The 6770-nt window shown below is 37.8% G+C and overlaps 1 pseudogene; it reads right to left on the bottom strand.

The window, feature by feature from the left end:
• Positions 1-603: 603 nt before the first annotated feature.
• Positions 604-1117, bottom strand: LOC116904278 (annotated as a pseudogene).
• Positions 1118-6770: the final 5653 nt, after the last annotated feature.

The following is a 6770-nucleotide window of genomic DNA, read 5'->3' as shown; positions in this document are numbered from 1 at the left end:
AGTCACATGAAGATGTTTCAATATTGTTTACTACCTTTAAGCAGAGTAATGCACATAGGATCCAGAAGAATTCTATGGGAAGTGCTGCCGAAAGCTCAAAGCATCAATAAATACTGCTAGAATTACAAGAAACAAAGGGAATCGTGGTTAGGCAGGCTTTATTTTCTCTGAAACATGTGCTGTAGCATTATTTGAAGACGACAAATCATTTATAACTACAAATTCCATCAATAATCTTTTTCTACTTTTAAATACTGGTACTTAGAAGTTAATTTTCTATATTTAATAAATACAATGCAAAGATGTCCACACAGTATCTTTCCCTGTTCTGCATGCATCCCAACTAGTGCTACAACTCAGACTTCTCACAGGGAATGACTGTGTCCTCCATTAAGACAGAAAAGATACTGGTACTGTGTATTTCTGGAAATAAAGAGGAAGGAAGATAGAAGACAGAGAAGACCTCTTACCCTTTTTTAAAAAAAAAAACAAATGACTATCTATGAGCTTTGAAAAACTCCAAAGATATCTGAAAAACAGTTTCAGACTCATGAGAAGCAGTAGCTGGGTCAGTTTAACCTTTCACTCTGCTTCTATAGGGGTTTATGTTATGACTTGTATCATTGTGGGTGAGTTATAACCTTGCTGACAATAGTAAGTTGTAATATCTTCAGACTCCAGGCCTCTGATCCTGAGAATAATCTTTCCCAGACCTACTGCCACTGAATCTTGATGGGGCCCCAAATTGTAGACTTGATGTGTGGTAAATCAGTTTAACACTTCCATCTACTTTCTTCTGATACCAGGACAAATAATTGTTAATATTCTCACTTGCCCTGCAACTGATGCTGACTCTGTCTCCCAGAGATGCAGACAGGGAGGAGGGAGACTGGGTCATCTGGATGTCGCATCGGGCACCTAGGAATAGAATAGAGACATAGTAAATATCCACACAGTTAATCATGATAAGAAAGAATATTCCCCAAATGCCAGTAAACACTAATCATAGTGTAACAGTGAAATTCTCATTTTAGATTTTATTTATTTATTTAAATTTATTTATTTTACCAAGAAGCCAGAGCAGCAGAATCCCAAGGAACTGAACAGGGACCCTCATGTCCATGTTAAGATCTGACTGCAATGGCAACTGCACAGGGTGTGACTGGTATATGAAGAAGTCCCTAAAGCTGTGCAGTGAATGCATGCAAATCAAAGGGGACCAGTTATTTTATTGTTGGGCACAGGTTCAAGGCTTACTCATCTCAGCATTCAACAGATTCCCAGGGTCCCTAGATGCCCAAGGTCAAACCACACATATGTCTCCAGAGAATGCATTTCATTTTAATGCTTTAATTTATAGAGCGTGTTATAGAGATTATTTTAAAAATTCTAATATATAAGCTCTAATTTTTATATTATATTTCAAAAATATTGTGGAGGAATGTAAGAGGCTATTCTTCTGTCAGGAAATATACAATAGGGAAGGGAATGTTGAACCTTTTATTTACTGAAAAAACTGTTATGGATTAAAAAAACACTATTTTTTTTCTTATAAAGTGCTTCTGTGATTAGAATAGTCATTTCTTCAAATTAAGGGAAAATTGATCAGGATTTCTTTAATAACTTGAAAAGTATGATTTAGTAGCCCTCACTGTGCTTACAAGAATACAAAATGAAGAAGTATACAGCTGTTGATATCCATATTGGCCAATTTTTCTGCCATTTGCTACTGTTTCCCACAATTCCTCATCATTATGGGTGATTATTGAAGACAAATTTGAATACAATAAGAGAAAACACTACTATGTAATATGCATCTTTGCTGATTATTACAAACCATATTTTCACTCTTAGCTCGTGAATAGTAACTGGAGGCATTATCCTGATTCAATAGACAACCTTAACATCTGCATCCGTGACTCAATCTCCCAACTATGATTTGGATGATAGCAGGTCAGGAGTTTAACCATGTAACCTAGTTTGTGCTGAATCCAGTCCAATAATTGCTAATATTCTGATTTGCCTAGGAAGTGATGGTGACTGTGTCCCAGAGATGCAGACAAAGAGGATAGGACTGGATACGCTGAATGTTTAATCTGGTTCTGGGATGAAATATAAACTAAACGTCAACAAAATTAAGCACAGAAACAAGGACTTCCCCCAGTGTACCATACATCACTGGTCACAGAGTCACATTTAAATTCTTTTTTTTTTTACATGTGCATTTCTGTTTTTATTTTCTGAAATAAAAATATAATTACATTATTTCTTCCCTTTCCCTCTCTGCTATCAAACGTCTCCCCTGTACTTAACACTTGCTGTCTCAAAGTCAATTGGCTTCTTTTTCTTTAATTATTCATGTGTGTGTATTCATAAATATACAAATACAACATGCTTATCCCTTATAATGTTACTTCCCTGTTAACAATTCTATTTATGTTACCATAATACTTGTTTTGGTCATAGTTTGTCTTTCTGAAATTTTCAGGGAAAAAACCACACATGTTCTCCTGATTCTTTTTTTTTTTATTATTAACTTGAGTATTTTTATTTACATTTCGAGTGTTATTCCTTCCTAGTTTCCGACAAACATCCCCTAATCCTCCCCACCCTCTTTTTATGGGTGTTCCTCCCCACCCTCCCCCCATTACTACCCCCCCCAACAATCACGCTCACTGGGGGTTCAGTCTTAGCAGGATCCAGGGCTTCCCCTTCCACTGGTGCTCTTACTAGGATATTCATTGCTACCTATGAGGTCAGAGTACAGGGTCAGTCCATGTATACTCTTTAGGTAGTGGCTTAGTCCCTGGAAGCTATGGTTGCTTCGCATTGTTTTTCATATGGGGTCTTGAGCCCCTTCAAGCTCTTCCAGCTCTTTCTCTGATTCCTTCAACGGGGGTCCTATTCTCAATTCAGTGGTTTGCTGCTGGCATACGCCTCTGTGTTTGCTGTATTCTGGCTGTGTCTCTCGGGAGAGATCTACATACGGCTCCTGTTGGCCTGCATTTGTTTGCTTCATTCATCTTGTCTAATTGGGTGGTTGTATATGCATGGGCCACATGGGGCAGGCTCTGAATGGGTGTTCCTTCTGTGTCTGTTTTAATCTTTTGCCTCTCTCTTCCCTGCCAAGGGTATTCTTTGTTCTTTTAAAGAAGGAGGAAGCATTACATTTGATCATCTGTCTTGAGTTTCATGTGTTCTATGCATCTAGGGTAATTCAAGCATTTGGGCTAATAGCCACTTATCAATGAGTGCATACCATGTGTGTTTTTCTGTGATTGGGTTACCTCACTCAGGATGATATTTTCCAATTCCAACCATTTGCCTATGAATTTCATTAAGGCATTGTTTTTGATAGCTGAGTAATATTCCATTGTGTAGATGTACCACATTTTCTGTATCCATTCCTCTGTTGAAGGGCATCTGGGTAATTTCCAGCTTCTGGCTATTATAAATAAGGCTGCTATGAACATAGTGGAGCACGTGTCTTTTATGTTGGGGCATCTTTTGGGTATATGCCCAAGAGAGGTATAGCTGGATCCTCAGGTAGTTCAATGTCCAATTTTCTGAGGAATCTCCAGACTGATTTCCAGAATGGTTGTACCAGTCTGCAATCCCACCAAGAATGGAGGAGTGTTTCTCTTTCTCCACATCCTTGCCAGCATTTGTTGTCACCTGAGTTTTTGATCTTATCCATTCTCACTGGTATGACATGAAATCTCAGGGTTGCTTTTTTATATGCATTTCCCTTATGACTAAAGATGTTGAACATTTCTTTAGGTGTTTCTCAGCCATTCGGCATTCCTCAGCTGTGAATTTTTTGTTTAGTTCTGAACCCCATTTTTAATAGAGTTATTTGTCTCCCTGCGGTCTAACTTCTTGAGTTCTTTGTATATTTTGGATATAAGCCCTCTATCTGTTGTAGGATTGGTAAAGATCTTTTCCAAATCTGTTGGTTGCCGTTTTGTCCTAACCACATTGTCCTTTGCCTTACACACATTTAAATTCTTATTGTAGTCCTTGGGGGGTGAGAAGGAGCGCTCATGACTTTGCTTTGTCCCACTTGGCCTAACTATTGTACACTAAATGACAGAATAGTTAGTCCTTGGGACAATCTCTTCTGCTTTGGAAACCTGCCAATTTGCAAAAGATAAGCAGATCTAGGTACAGATTCAGGATTATTTCTCTTAGTAGCTTAGTACTGACTGTGTCTCAGATATCTCAGGCCATATAACAACATACATAGTTCTTTTCAGAGATAAAGATACTGCACTAGTAAAGACCATTTTGAGATTATTTTGTAAATTCATAAGGAAGGTAGTACTATTTGACACAATATTTAATTCTTAAAAAGAAAACCTAAGAAAGAATATAATTTCCAGTGATATTCCATACAGTAGTTAAAGGACATACTAAATATTTAAGTTATTCTTTTCCACGTCTGAATGGGGAAGCCAGTGTGTCCTAAGTGCAATTAATTGGTTTATTACCTAAAAAATAGTTTATCTGGATAATTTTAATTAATTCAAAAATATATTTTTGAACTTAGCCATTCTCATTGTTGTGAGGTGAAATCTCAGGGTTGTTTTGATTTTCATTTGCCTTATGACTAAAGATGTTGAACATTTCTTTAGGTGTTTCTCAGCCATTCGGCAGTCCTCAGCTGTGAATTTCTTTGTTTAGCTCTGAACTACATGGTATTGGTACAGAGACAGACAGGTAGACCAGTGGAATAGAATTGAAGATCCAGAAACGAACCCACACGCCTATGGTCATTTGATTTTTGACAAAGGAGTCAAAACCATCTAATGGAAAAAAGATAGCATTTTCAGCAAATGGTGCTGGTTCAACTGGAGGTCAACATGTAGAAGAATGCAGATTGATCCATGCTTATCACCCTGTAAAAAGCTTAATTCCAAGTGGATCAAGGACCTCCACATCAAACCAGATACACTCAATTTAATAGAAGAAAAACTAGGGAAGCATCTCTAACACATGGGCACTGGAGAAAATTTCCTGAACAAAACACCAGTGGCTTATGCTCTAAGATCAAGAATTGACAAATGGGATCTCATAAAACTGCAAAGCTTCTGTAAGGCAAAGGACACTGTTGTTAGGACAAAACGGCAACTAACAGATTGGGAAAAGATCTTTACCAATCCTTCAACAGAGAGAGGGTTTATATCCAAAATATACAAAGAACTCAAGAAGTTAGACCGCAGGGACACAAATAACCCTATTAAAGACATTGAAAGTCTTATGTGGACTTGGTCCCAGATCAACATAAGCATGCTTCTGATCTCGTAAACTGCTATAACTCAGGAGAGAATTGTCTTACCTGTTTTAGTTTGGCAGGCTGAACTATTCAATGATAGCCTAGCGTGTGATGGGATTACACTATGATTGTGTACAAGTCTCTATGCCATTCCTGAAACCAGGATGTAAATGTCATATTCCAGGACTGTAGGCTACTGAGTTTAGACATATTTTTAGCAAAGGAATCTGGTATCTTTTGGTGACTAGCATTAGAGAGACAGATGGAGAGACTCTCCCCATAGAAAACCATATTCCCTCTGAGGGATCCAATATAGTTCTGATAAATTCATGTTTTAAAGTTACTGAGCTCTTCTGGGTGACTAAGAAAAGCCAGTTTTTCAGCTGTTTCAGATTTTGCCACATGCTTGTTTTACAAGAACTGAGATAACAGCCTAATGAATGGAGGACTTCTGAAATGTCTGGTCACAGCCTGTGAAGTAGTCAGCCATATACGGACACAGCAATTCTTAAGAAAGTCATTGTGTGCAATATGTAGAACAGAAAGCTAGCAGAATTACTGAGTTAAGGCTTAACTTGATGCGTTCTGGCCATTGCGTGGCAGATTTGCCCATTCCATTTATCATTAGAGCTTCACAGGAAGATAAACATAGGTGACTGTGGAGCTCTGAACTCTGAATACACAACACATGTACTCTCCTTTCACTTACACTCTTCTCCACACACACTCAATTCTCTCTTCATTCCCTCTTCACATTATTCACTCATACTTCATTCCCCAGTTAAAAAAAAGTCACAGGCTAATATAGATAATTAAACAGGATCCATAATTTTGCTGCATACAAGAAACACCTAAGCAACAAAGGCACTACCTCAGAACAAAGAGCTGGGGATTATTTTTCCAAGCAAATGTCCCAAGAAAAATGTTTGAATAACCATTGTAATATCCAATAAAATAGCCTTTCAATCAAAAGTCATCAAAAGAGATGGTGAAGAACACTTCAGACCAATCAAAGGAAAAGTCCACCAAGATGAAGTTTCAATTCAGTAAATGAAGGATGGTATATTCAACCCTACTAGATACTACAAAACTTCATCCTCATTTCCATGGGATTCCTTGAGGTCAGCCTAGTGTCTGGCTGTGGTCTCTGCATCTGTTTCTGTAAGTAGCTGACTCTCTGATGATGATTGTGCTAGGTACTGATCTAGGAGTATAGCAGAATAACATTAAAATTCATCTCATTGACTTTCTTCCTTTTATATCTAGCCTTTAATTCTCTCTAGGTCTCTGTGATATCAAACCTCACTAAAGAATCGATTACGCACATGATACATATTTTTGGAAGAGGTCCATTACACAAATCCTATATTCTCACTGCAGAGCTGGAGGGATGAATCAGCAGTTAGGAGAAGATACTGCTCTCGCAGAGAAAAATTTCATTCCCAAAACCCATGACACACATTCAAACATATGAGCCTGAGGAATCCATTTTCAT

Source organism: Rattus rattus, chromosome 6 (genome assembly GCF_011064425.1).
Source record: "Rattus rattus isolate New Zealand chromosome 6, Rrattus_CSIRO_v1, whole genome shotgun sequence".
Taxonomy (NCBI): Eukaryota; Metazoa; Chordata; class Mammalia; order Rodentia; family Muridae; genus Rattus; species Rattus rattus.
This window is presented reverse-complemented; position numbering and strand designations above follow the sequence as displayed.